The 13752-nt window shown below is 39.1% G+C and overlaps 1 protein-coding gene across 21 annotated transcripts in view; it reads left to right on the top strand.

Annotated features, from left to right (window-relative positions):
• sox4b (SRY-box transcription factor 4b) overlaps positions 1-13752 on the top strand; it is a 199171-nt gene that overhangs the window by 40040 nt on the left and 145379 nt on the right. For 4 of the 21 annotated variants that reach the window (XM_067400636.1, XM_067400596.1, XM_067400620.1 and 1 more), the window contains exon 3: positions 2096-2202. The exons of the other annotated variants lie outside the window; for them this stretch is intronic. The gene's annotated coding sequence lies outside the window, so the exon portion shown is untranslated. The remainder of the gene's footprint in view (positions 1-2095; positions 2203-13752) is intronic. 21 annotated transcript variants of the gene reach the window in all.

The raw sequence follows: 13752 nt of genomic DNA, 5'->3' as shown, positions 1-13752 counted from the left end.
TTCAAGGGGAGTGTCTATGGGTGGCTAAATGTATGGTTATTTTCAGATCTTTCGATCTAATAGACAAAATAAGCTTGTGCAATTTACAGATGAATGTGCCCCGATCCAATGGAAAAACATAGAGAGAGCAGCAGCTTTCGTTCCTGCTCTGATAACCGCAAGATGCTGTGAGTGCGTGTTAGAAATCAGGAATGGTGTGCATGGTACATTTTTCGTATTCAATCCAAACTTGGGTCTTCACCAGTTTTTCAATTCTGTCCATCTAGTGCACTTCCCATAATGTTTAAATTAATTCAGTTTTTTTTTGTGGCTATTCGAACACATTCTGTCACATGAGCTTCTACACAATGAAGCAATCGAGAAAAAAATTGTTTTTGAATATCTCTGGAAGTGGTCAAAAGTGGACAAGCTCAAAACATTTTTAGACCCTGTTTACACTTGTATTTATGCAGTTCACTTGTGATCCAACTGACCAAAATTCATCTTAATACCAGGGGTCCGTTCTTCGCATGTCGCCAACTCAGCTAGATTTGATGACAATTTTGCATGATCTTGGATTGTTTGGTTCTTTGAAACTCATCCTGGACTTGCTGTCATAGCAACAGGTCCGTAAGCTTAAACCTGCTCGAGAGCAGGCTTATTTCATGTAAACAGGATTAGATTGCGTCTTTCTAAGCAGAGGTAATACTTAAAGTATTTCCCAGCCATTGCTACTTATTGCTACTGCAACAGCTATTATGGGAATGGCTTGATCCAGCACATGAGATGCAGATAAATTGATCTTGACCCTTAAGAAACTTTAATTAATACTGACACGTAACAAATCTTAAAATTAAATAAATTGCTATTTACAGCATTGAAATAAAAATGTAAAGCCTGTACAAATAGGAAATTGTGACTATAGCCTAAATAGTTGGGAATCATGTTATAAAAAACAGAGGAATGGACACTAATGGATATCATGCAAGAAGCAACGTGCAAACTTTGCACAAGAGTTATGCCAGTAAAAGCTTAACCTCGGTCAGTAGGCTCTTCATTTTCATTGATGACTGCAGTCAGTGTTAGGAAATATTATAGACTATTAATAATTTTAATTATAGGTCTATAATTCATTGTATAATAGACCTAAAAAAAATGTTTAAAACATTTTCAAAGATGTGCTAATAGCCTAATCTTGTATTATCCTCACAGCACATCAGTTGTGCGGTGATGCACTATGGAACTATTGCAGGGCAAATTTATTATAATATTAATTTAATAATAAAAGTAGCCTAACCTAGTAATAATAATAGACTAGAAGAATGTAACAGGCCCACTTTAATTGGAAATGTCAAATCCTCTTAACATTGCCAATATTTGATGACAATATCTCTGGCTATCCTCGATACATGATCATCGTCCCATTATCGCGGGGACACCCCAACACGTGCCCCCCTCCAGTGCATGCCATGCGTGCCCATCCACTACGCCACTGAATGCAGTACAAGCTTTGAATTTGAAACCTTTAGCAGGCTGAACCGTTTATGGATGATGCACCTGAACTTCACTCTCCTCAGGCACTAGTAATAATAAACTCTTGTTATTATGAACAGGTTATGATGGAACTCTGCATTCTCACTGAAAGGCAAATGTTAATTAGACACAGCTGAACAGACCCCACCGCTCACACACACGGCTCATAATCCAATCCTGGCTTATAAACATGGCTGGCAGTTCCTGCGCCGTCTACCTGGGTGGGCGATCAGTCAGTCTATGAAGAGGTTTAGAGAGTAAAAGAGCACCACTGTTATTTTTGAGATCTGGCTGCACACACCTCTCTCACCCACAAATAAAAGCTGCCATCCGGTAGGTTTCTGGTCAAAAGGAACACGAAAGCATTCAGGGAATGTTTAGTCTTGATTTAATAAGTACTTTTAATCAAGTTGCTCTTTTTTGGTGTAATGCAGCACAAGGCACAAGTCAAATAAGGGCACATGTCATGCTGCTGGCACACACATGTGTTCGATGTCTGTTTAAATTTCTGAGCTGTGGGGATTTTTCAGAGGTTTTTTTGAATGTTGGTTCTGGTCATGTTGAATAAAGGCTGTATTTACAGAACTGCTCCCCAGAGATGTGCGGCTGCTCCAGTATGGAGAGGAGATCTGAGGACCTGCCGATGGTGACTTTACAAGTGCTTCACTTTAGACCACTTGTGGTGTGGCTGTAAGTTATGAAATCATGCTGAGAGAACATTTTTAAGTCTTTTTTATGCTTTCATCCTCAAGTGTGTGTGAATGAATAAAGCAGCGTTGCTCTAGACACTGACTGGGTGGTCAAAGAGGATTTACCTACTCTGTCAAAATTTCTTCAAATATTTATGTCAGTGTATTTCTGACTTAAATCAGATGTGTTCCTTGACTATAGGTGTAACCCAAGGCCCTGTAACAGCCTGATGATTTCAAATGTATGTTTTCTATATAGGATGGTCAAGGTGAATATGAATTGAATATGATTGTCATCAGGGAGGCGTGCAAGACATTGGTCAAATAAAATGGTCTACATCATCATCGTCACCTTTGGTCAATGACTGTACATAGCAATAACACCATTTCAACTGACATTAGTTATGTGGCGTCATTGTGAGGATGTGATGTGGCCTTCAGATGCGTTCATTCAGTGTTACTGCTGAACCCGAGTCAGGGTCAGATGTCTTTATCTAAGCAGGTGTAATGTAGGGGTGTGCGATATGTGCCAATGATAATATTGAATTCTCATTATGATGATTTATTAACAAAATTCACGAGGAGCAAAGCTCAAATAATTTGACTAATCATCATGTCATTTCAGCCAGCTGTCAACAATCAGTAATTCACAAGTTCACATATCCATATAATTAAATGGAGTAAAGTTTTGCGTATTTGGCGTGCTGTCCAGGGAGAGGGCTCCGAGCTCAGAATTTTGGCCCGAACCCAGAGTACTCCCCCCAAAAAGCAAAAGAGCAAAAAGGACATCCGCCAGACTAAAGACCCCCAAAAGACGCAGAGAATTGGCGGACTGGCATTTTAAGAAGCCTGGTCGCTTGACCAGGAGAGCCCATGTTGCCACTGACAGGAGTGCATCACTGTACCAGGCGGATGGGCCCTACTAGCCGACAAATGATGGGTAGCTGAAATTTGGAACGACCGATCGGGAGGGCTCGTGACATCTGATGGGAGACCAATGCTCCAGGAGACCAATGCTCGTTGTATCAGATGCGCAAAGACGTGGTTTAAGAATGACTAGCCAACAGGGGCCCACTAAGCCTCTGCCGGGAGCGGCCCCTGGCAACAGGTGAGTGGGTTCCATTGGCTGATGGCGGGATGAAAGAAATTGGAATGCCTGGCCAGGAGAGCTCTCGCAGCATCCGATGGGAGACCAAGGCTCCAGGAGACCAATGCTCATGGCATTAAAAGATGATTGGGAGGGCTCATCCTGCATCTGAGGGGACTGTGTTGGATGGGTAAGCCTCGTCAGCGGTGGAGAGAAAGTTTTTTTTTTTTTTTGCTATAGAATTGGTCTCCTATGGGAGTGGAGTGGACATTATTGCAGCTGCAGTGGAAAGATCAGCCAGACAAACTGAGCTCCTGCGAGAGCATGGAGATAACGTTGCTGCATCGTGAAGGCAAGGTTTGCCAGGGAAGGAGCTCCTGCGGGAGCGGCAATGTAAGAACAGAGTGGGCTCCTGTGGAATCAGGTGAGAAGACACTGCTGCACCGAGACCATTTTAGTGGATTGATGGTGTTAATTGAGGTGGATATGGTGAGCTTGTAGGATTTAGCGAGAGAACAAGCTGAAGCTGAAGAATTTGGCTGGTAAGGGTTTGCGGAGCTTCTTTAACATGGAAGCGATTGGATTAGATAGGATATAGATCTTTAAAACCTCTGATGGCCAGCAACTAGAGTGTTTGACTCTGATGCTCAGAGAGGCTTTTTGGGGCAGCTGTGGTTCCTTGCTGCTGTTGCTTCTGGCTTGCTTAGTTGTGGACACTTGATATTCAACAATGTTTTGATCTGCCATCATTGTCTTCACTGCACACCATTGTATGCAAACTGAACTGTCCTGGATGATGACATCACTTTTCATCCAGAGCTGTTGTATAGATAAATTAACTATGAATAAGTAGTTTTATGATGGAATGAATCAATACTGGACTTACTTAATCTGCACAATGGCACCATTTTCTTCTAGAGCTGCTGTGCAGCCAAAATTATATTGCTATCACTTTAAAGCTGCCCCGACACAGCCTGCATGTAAAAAGCTCTACAAAACTGACTTGATTTGGTTGCTGTCCTGTGCGTAACAAATATTTGGAAAAGTGAATAGGTTGGGTCAGGGTCCACCTTTGGAGCCAGCGGCCTGAATTTCAGATCAAATCTGTGCTCTGATCTTGCTGGCGACCTTCATAAAGCAAACAAAACAAGATGACTAACAACAATTTAATAAAATGACACATAATACCAACATTTCATATCAGCGTTGCAGAGTGTATCGGTACTACAGTAGTATTGCAATACTAAAGCTTCAAAATACTGGCAATGCCATTGTATTGGTAGTAAGTCGGTACGGTAGTACCATAAGGAATGTAGTAGTGGCAGGTACTGTACACTTCGTTTGAACGCGCATGCCTGCAAATTCTTTAAATTGAGACTGCCATTGCCTGTCTACTGTGCCCAGTGTAGTAAATGTTGTGTAGCGCCTTATTGTTCCCCAATCTTGCAATAAGATAAAGTTGCACCTTTATCTTAAAAAGTTTCACTTCTAGAACAGGTGTAATTATTTATAAAAACATCTTTGTTAAGACGATTCAGACAAATGCAATTCCATTCATCATTATTATTATTATTATTAATTATATATTAATAATTATTATTATTTATATATATTTTTTTATTAGGGCTGTCAATTGATTAAAATTTTTAATCTAATTAATTACATACTCTGTGATTATTTAATCTAAATTAATCGCATACACAATTTTTGCTGTGAAAGTATTAAATATTTCAATTCAAATTAATCAATGCAGGGTTTGTCCTGGGTCAAAAATGGTGACAGACATGGTCATCCACACAAACAGTAAAAAGTGCCCTACCCATGTAATTCTTTCTTGCCCTCTTTGCAAAAAAAAAAAAAAAAAAAAAATTATTTTATAGCTTTGTAAGAGAAGATGCTTTTTGAAGATGCTAAACCTGAAAAGTATTAAAAAGTAGAATTTAGAAGTTATATTAACTAATAATATAATTTTCTACCATATACAATTGAATGCACCTAGCTAACAACAACTTGCTTTGTTCTGGTTTCACCTCACTCCAGTCTAAACTAACTGATTTTATAGGTAGGCCTAATTTACTACACATTGTCATTTAAATAACCTGAAAATATTGTGGATTATTAAGGCTAATTTTACTAACCACTCTTGCTAAATGGGGTAAGCACACTTATGTTCTCATTTCAGAGTTGTTCGAGTAAATGATTCATTATAGACCGTGTGGACAGATGATTCATTAAAATTAATCTGTTCAAATGAGTCATTAGGTCGCGAATTGGACATTAGCGGACGTTGACGCGTTGCGTGCGAATCGCGACTGCTATTAGGATATCTGACTATGAACTGACTATGGTGCATTTACCTCTGACCAGTAGACATCACCAGCGTGTGACGATTCGAGGGAAACCGAATCATTTCTCGAACCGGTTCAATTGATTCAAAAGCTTTGTTTCTCCCATCACTAGGAGGAACCCTCAACAGTTATTTTCATCAGTTATCAGAGTCTTAACATTAATTATTTTATACAGATACAGTCGTGGAATTTATTTGAATCCATTAGTGAGAATGAATGAGTGTATGAAATTGTCTTACCAGTCTGTGCAGCGTCTCTTTAACGATAGTGAAGCTGGGTTTTGAGTTACTTCAAAACAGAAACAAATCGATTAGAGCTGAAAATTATATAGCGTTATATTTTATGTTTATTTCAGGACAGCGTTGACGTTAAGTTCTCTATAATTCTGCAACTGTGCGTGCGATCGGCGCGGCGCGTCTTGGACGGTGAGAACGTCGAGGAGAGTTGAAATCAGGTTAACTTTATGGTAATGAGCTATGACGCGGTTCGGTGGCAACCAATAGGCCAATTTCACACTTCCGGGTTTTTGGCTTCCGGAACGATCCACGCAGTGTAAAAGATTTTCCGGTTACAGTGATAGATAGCCTCGATCAGTACCAGCTCGGGAATCAAAGTCGTTTTACGAATTAAATGTCATGAAAATGTTTGAACGTTCTTGGTGAATTATTGGTGAGACTACAGAGCTCTCTTTATGAGCTAAATGTAATAAGTAATTTGAAGTGATGGCGGTTAAACTGGTTATATTCTTCGTGTATGTTTGGCGCGGCTGTGCATTATCGCGCTCCATGTGCTGTACAGACGGTGCCTGCGTCTCAAAGTGCATACTATCCATCCTAAATAGTAGTCTATGTGTAATATTCAGTGCTATTTAGAGCGGATAGTATGCACATTGGGATGTATAGAGTGCTTTAGCGACGTGCTGGGGAAATGATCACCTGGAAGCTCCCTTATCACGCAAGATCCTCTGATTCATGAAACAGGACCACTCGCACCACGGCGGTAAAGTTAGTTTAACGTTTGACATTCGTCAGACATTCGGTTTCATACCCAATTAAACTAAGCACATTTCACGTTTTCAGCCCAAACCAACTCAGATATGCATAAACAAATGTCCTTTGCATTGCACAAGGCTTAATTTCACCAAATAAAATATATAATAATTAGCCCTATAAATCAATTAAACAATTTAACTATATGACATTATGATATCAAACTAATGGTAAAATGTTCAGAAAAATATCCCCTTTATTGCACAAGGCTCCGTTTTTGGAATTAGCATTTCACTTATTTTATAATATTTTTATTTTTTATTTTAATGTATACAATACTGTAAATCCATTAAACCACAACACCATTTGACCTGAAAGTATCAAACCAACTGTAAATTACACAGAATATTATTCTCTATGATGCACAAGGCTTATTTTCCAGAGTAATAATCTGGTATTTTTTATACGTCTTATTTTCCAGATTATTAATCTGGTATTTCTCATATACAGTACTAAACCCATTTATATCCATTAAACTACAACACCGTTTGACCTAAAACTGTCAAACCAACTGCAAATTACTCCGAATATTATTCTCCATGATGCACAAGGCTTGTTTTCCAGATTAATAATCTGGTGATTTTATATTCAGATTATTAATCTGGTGTTTCTTATATACAGTACTGTACCCATTTAAATCCATTAAACTACAACACTGTTTGACCTAAAACTGTCAAACCAACTGTAAATTACTCAGAATATTATTCTCCATGATGCACAAGGCTTATTTTCCAGATTAATAATCTGGTGATTTTATATTCAGATTATTAATCTGGTGTTTCTTATATGCATTACTAAACACATTTAAATCCATTAAACTACAACAACGTATGGCCTAAAAGTGTCAAACTAACTGTAAATTACTCAGAATATTATTCTCTATGATGCACAAGGCTTATTTTCCAGATTATTAATCTGGTGTTTTTTATATGCATTACTAAACACATTTAAATCCATTAAACTACAACAACGTATGGCCTAAAAGTGTCAAACTAACTGCAAATTACTCAGAATATTATTCTCCATGATGCACAAGGCTTGTTTTCCAGATTAATAATCTGGTGATTTTATATTCAGATTATTAATCTGGAGTTTCTTATATACAGTACTGTACCCATTTAAATCCATTAAACTACAACACTGTTTGGCCTAAAACTGTCAAACCAACTGCAAATTACTCAGAATATTATTCTCTATGATGCACAAGGCTTATTTTCCAGAGTAATAATCTGGTATTTTTTATACGTCTTATTTTCCAGATTATTAATCTGGTATTTCTCATATACAGTACTAAACCCATTTAAATCCATTAAACTACAACACTGTTTGGCCTAAAACTGTCAAACCAACTGCAAATTACTCAGAATATTATTCTCTATGATGCACAAGGCTTATTTTCCAGATTAATAATCTGGTATTTTTTATACGTCTTATTTTCCAGATTATTAATCTGGTGTTTTTTATATACAGTACTGAACCCATTTAAATCCATTAAACTAAAACACTGTTGGGCTTAAAACTATCAAACCAACTCTAAATTACTCAGAATATTATTCTCCATGATGCACAAGGCTTGTTTTCCAGATTAATAATCTGGTGATTTTATATTCAGATTATTAATCTGGTGTGTTTTATATACAGTACTGTACCCATTTAAATCCATTAAACTACAACACCATTTGACCTAAAACTGTCAAACCAACTGTAAATTACTCAGAATATTATTCTCTATGATGCACAAGGCTTAATTTCCAGATTAATAATTTGGTATTTTTTTATACGTCTTATTTTCCAGATTATTAATCTGGTATTTCTCATATACAGTACTAAACCCATTTAAACTGCAACACCACTTGGCCTAAAACAGTCAAACCAACTGTAAATTACTTAGAATATTATACTTTGATGCACAAGGCTTGTTTTTCAGATTATTAATCTGGTGTTTTTTATATGCATTACTAAACCCATATTAATCCATTAAATTACAACACCGTTTGGCCTAAAACTGTCAAACCAACTGTAAATTACTCAGAATATTATTCTCTATGATGCACAAGGCTTAATTTCCAGATTAATAATTTGGTATTTTTTTATACGTCTTATTTTCCAGATTATTAATCTGGTATTTCTCATATACAGTACTAAACCCATTTAAACTGCAACACCACTTGGCCTAAAACAGTCAAACCAACTGTAAATTACTTAGAATATTATACTTTGATGCACAAGGCTTGTTTTTCAGATTATTAATCTGGTGTTTTTTATATGCATTACTAAACCCATATTAATCCATTAAATTACAACACCGTTTGGCCTAAACTGTCAAACCAACTGTAAATTACTCAGAATATTATTCTCTATGATGCACAAGGCTTATTTTCCAGATTAATAATCTGATATTTTTTATACGTCTTATTTTCCAGATTATTAATCTGGTGTTTTTTTATATGCATTACTAAACACATTTAAATCCAATAAACTACAACAACGTATGGCCTAAAAGTGTCAAACCAACTGCAAATTACTCAGAATATTATTCTTTGTGATGCACAAGGCTTGTTTTCCAGATTTTTAATCTACTGTTTTTTTTTTTTTTGTTTTTTTTACAGTACTAAACCCATATTAATCCATTAAATTACAACACCGTTTGGCCTAAAAGTGTCAAACCAACTGTAAATTACTCAGAATATTATTCTCTATGATGCACAAGGCTTCTTTATTTCAAGATTAATAATATTATGGCTATTATTTTTTTGACGGCCCGCTTTTACGGTTTGATAATGAGGGGCTCTTTTAGGCTTTATTTTCCTTTCATGTGGAAAATTAGGAATCTTCGGTCTTCGAGCCGCAGGAAGGTAAGCTGGGTATATATTTTATATTTTAAAATATGTCAACCTTGGTTTTCCTGTATAGTTTTTTCTGAACATGTAGTCAGCCAGGAGGCTGGTCCATCTCTAGCTGAGGCTCAGAGACAGGACCAGAGGTCCAGTATGGCCGCTCGGGCGCCTCCTCTGTCTTGGAGCAAGTCACAAAGATGGCGGGACCCGAGGTGGAAGAAGCAAGTTATTTGGGAGGTGATCGATCGCAGACGCCAGCACCGTCGGTAATCGATTCCCTCTCTTTGCAAGGGTGACTTCACACCTGCCCTCGCCCCTTCTTCCTCCGCCTCCTGGGTTTTGGACTCGTTTAACATACTCAGGCACTTCTTAAACAGTCAGGCTGAAGGCTGGGCCCTTGATGAATATTTTTCTAAAGGCCTGCAAAGGGCTTGATAGTGAAAGAGGCTCTTTTACTCTTCAAAGAACCCTAGATTCCATCCTTCCTTGTGAAAGAAAAGGAAAAGAGGAATCTTTGGTCTTCGAGCTACAGGAAGGTAAGCTGGGTTTATGTTTATGTGTATAAATATATTGACCTTGTGTTCCTGCTTGGTTTTTCCTGAGTATGTAGTCGGAAAACGTTATTGGGCAAAGTTTGTTAGGTTGGCTAGAACGATATTTGTGCAGGCCACAAAAGCCACCATTGTACAGAGTAGGTTCTCCTCTGGTGTTAGCTAGAATAAGTTTGAGTTAGCACTCGTCACATCAGTTAATAGTTATGACTAGTGTTGGCCTTAATCAGCCACCTCACATTGTTTGCATGTTGAGTTTTGCTTTATTTCCTCTTATTTGGCTCTAATGGATTTAGCCTCCTTCTAGTTTAGCAGCTTGTGTTCACAAGTGTTGTTGGTCATGAGTTTTGCTCAGTTTAGCACTGCCAGAGGTCTATGCTCGTGTCAGTTTGAGGTAGTAGGCCATTTGTAGGCCTCCCTTAGACCATGATAGCATTTCATTCATCCCCTGTAACTGTGTAAATTCCTGTACATTTCCTTTTGGAATGTGCAGACTTAGCTCAGGTTGTGTTGAGATAGTTTCCCACAACTGTTTGTTGGGTTTAGAGCCCTTTGAGCTTTATCCCCTTTATAACCACTAGCTGGCGCCATGTGTTGTTGAAGTTGTAGGCCCCATTAATGCCTCCTTTCAGATTACATGTTGGCACAGTTCTGTGTTGGTTTTGTATGGCCCATCACCGCCACTGGCCACGCCCCGTCTCTGCTAAGAGTAGGTCCTAGGTAAGGCCTCTCTCAGAGTATTGTGGTGGAGTGTGTACTCCTCTTGTTTTAAGAGTTTAGGAGTTTTTACTGAGTGCATGAAATACACTCAGTAAAAACTGGTAACTGGTATGTTCATGATTGCCACTAGCAGATGCCATGTGTTTACGAGTTGTAGGCCTTCTGGGCCTCCTATGTTGCATGTTGGTGTAGTGAACAGCACATTCCAGGGCCCAGTTTATGGCTGGGCCCCACTCTGTCCGTAACAGCAGACAAAGGTTTGCTACATTTTGATTGGATCTTGGTGGACTAACACAAACAAACTGTCCAACTCCATCAGATAAAGATGTAAGGACAACATCAAGACTCTCTTAGAGGGCAAGAAGAAGACCTCTTGTACCAAGCCTAGGAAGGACAGGACTTCTCTTTGGTCCACAGGCAGTTTCTGCCCTTCACCCATCTAGAGACTACCTCCTAAGGTTGGCCACAGACCGCCATAAAATTCCACGAGACCTTAGCAGCAATAGGTGAAACAAAGAGAAATCACAAGGATCCATCCAAATCCATTCAAAATGATGTTTGAAAACCTTAGAACTGATGCAAACTACAAATCAATTTCATACTTATTCAAATAAATAAGTATTCTAAGTGACAGCTATTTGTAGTGCAACATCTGGCACAAATTCAGCTGTTAATCTACAATTGAATGACAGTTCAATCTTTTTTCATCATGTTTAGTCTCTATTTGTTTAGAATATTGCCAAATGTATTCTGGTGGTAGTTTTTAAAGTGAGAAATGCATTGGCAAACCTTAAAGACACTGTAAAGACTTTCAACTTTGTGCTTTATGCAAATGATTTCCACAGGGGAGAGAGGTGTGGGGATAGACATACAGGGATAGACATTAACAGATATACCAAGTCCCGGCTTGCGAAGCTGAGACACTAACAGATACAACACCGTTCTGAGCCTCTGGTTCATCCAGAGATACAACAACATATCCCATGATCTGAGTCTACAGCTTGTGAGGCAGCAACAGAGACGACCACGTTCTGAGCCTCTAGCCTGTGAGGAAAGAGACATTAAACACTACGTTCATAATTTCTGTCCAGCGAGACAGTAACAACATCTGCAACAAGGTTAAGCTCAGGAGAGCACACCTTTAATCCAAGGTACCTTTGTCTGCGTGTTCCAGATTGTTAAGGACCTTCTGCACCTACACCAGGTGCTGACGCCACGTGTCTGTCTGAAGTTGTAGGCCCATTTTTGGGCCTCCTTTAGATCATGATGGCGTATGTTGTACTCCTCTTGCTTTAAAGAGTAAAAGGTGCTTTTACTGAGTACACTGCTTGTTGGATTGTGTTAGGTGGACTGTTATGTGGGCACTTTACGGTCTTATCTGTCTTGTAGTTATTTCTTGCTCCCAGCAAGATTGGTGTTCAAGGTGAGTGGCCTTTACAGGCCGCCCTTGGATTTTCCCACTCCCACTTCTGGGGTTGTGACTTAAGCAGAATGACATGTATGAGTTTCTACTCAATGTAGAACTATTGTCATGTTGTAGGCCCCTCTCTGGCCTCCGTGATTATGTGCCTACTGTATGGTCTATCTGTTAGGTTGAGCTTTATACTCCCCTGCTAGGGTTGTCTTGTATAGTCCTTAGTTCCCTAAGCTAATAATTGGTTGCAGGCTTCCATGAGGCCTCCCGTTAAGGATCAGCCCCCAGACTGGTTTGTGCGCCCCTTTATCAGGATTTCTTAGCACACAGCCTGCTCAGTGCAAATAATCAGACGCTGAGTAGATCCTAGGATTGAGCAGAGTATACTCCCCTCAATAAGAGGGTCCATAGCACTCAGCTGAGTTCTGCTCTCCAGGATGCCTGTCTCTACGTGTAGGTTTGAGTTACTTACTGCTTTTTTCAGTCACTCTCACTTGCTGTCTTCTCTGAAGAATGCATTGTTGAGACTCTGTATTCAGACAGGGTTGGCCAAGACTAAGTTTGTCCTCTGTCAGACCAGGTCAGGACCATCTTTCTTTGGAAGATTTGGTCCCATAAGCCTTGGAGCAGCTTTGGTAGGCTCTCTGCGGAAGGCCTCTTTGAGGTTCAGCTTGGGCTATTGGCCATAGGGATGCTGTCACTGACAGCCTTTGTGTGACCTGAGGGTGAGTTGCTATCTGGCATTTCTTTTGAAACTGCTTGTCGTTTGTCTAGCCATCTTTGGCATGCACTCTCCTCAAGCATGGCGGCGTGGGAATATCGTTCCCCAAATGCGGTAAACGCAGAGATGAGTTCCCTTTCGAAAGGGAATGTCTCCGGTTACGTATGTAACCATGGTTCCCTGAGAACAGGGAACTAGACTCTGCATTGCTTAGCCATGCTTCGGGGCTGCTTGCTGAACAGATCTTATCGTCTTATCAAGACAATAAGATACTGACTGATTCTCTAGGCACTCCTTATATAGATCCGGGTCACGCAATGATGATGTCATAGGCTGTCGTCGGCCAATAGGATTGGAGAGATTTGATACTTGGCTTTCAGACATCGGTTCACGTGTGACGTTCCCCAAATGCGGTAAACACAGAGTTGCAAGCCTTGTGCATCATAGAGAATAATATTCTGAGTAATTTACAGTTGGTTCGACAGTTTAGGCCAAACGGTGTTGTAGTTTAATGGATTTAAATGGGTTTAGTACTGTATATAAAAAACACCAGATTAATAATCTGAAAAACAAGCCTTGTGCATCATAAAGAATAATATTCTGAGTAATTTACAGTTAGTTTGACACTTTTAGGCCATACGTTGTTGTAGTTTAATGGATTTAAATGTGTTTAGTAATGCATATAAAAAACACCAGATTAATAATCTGGAAAATAAGCCTTGTGCATCATAGAGAATAATATTCTGAGTAATTTGCAGTTGGTTTGACAGTTTTAGGTCAAACAGTGTTGTAGTTTAATGGATTTAAATGGGTACAGTACTGTA

This window comes from Chanodichthys erythropterus, chromosome 2 (assembly GCF_024489055.1).
Source record: "Chanodichthys erythropterus isolate Z2021 chromosome 2, ASM2448905v1, whole genome shotgun sequence".
Lineage (NCBI taxonomy): Eukaryota > Metazoa > Chordata > Actinopteri > Cypriniformes > Xenocyprididae > Chanodichthys > Chanodichthys erythropterus.
The sequence above is the reverse complement of the archived record's forward strand: the minus strand, read 5'-3'. Positions and strand labels throughout refer to the sequence as shown.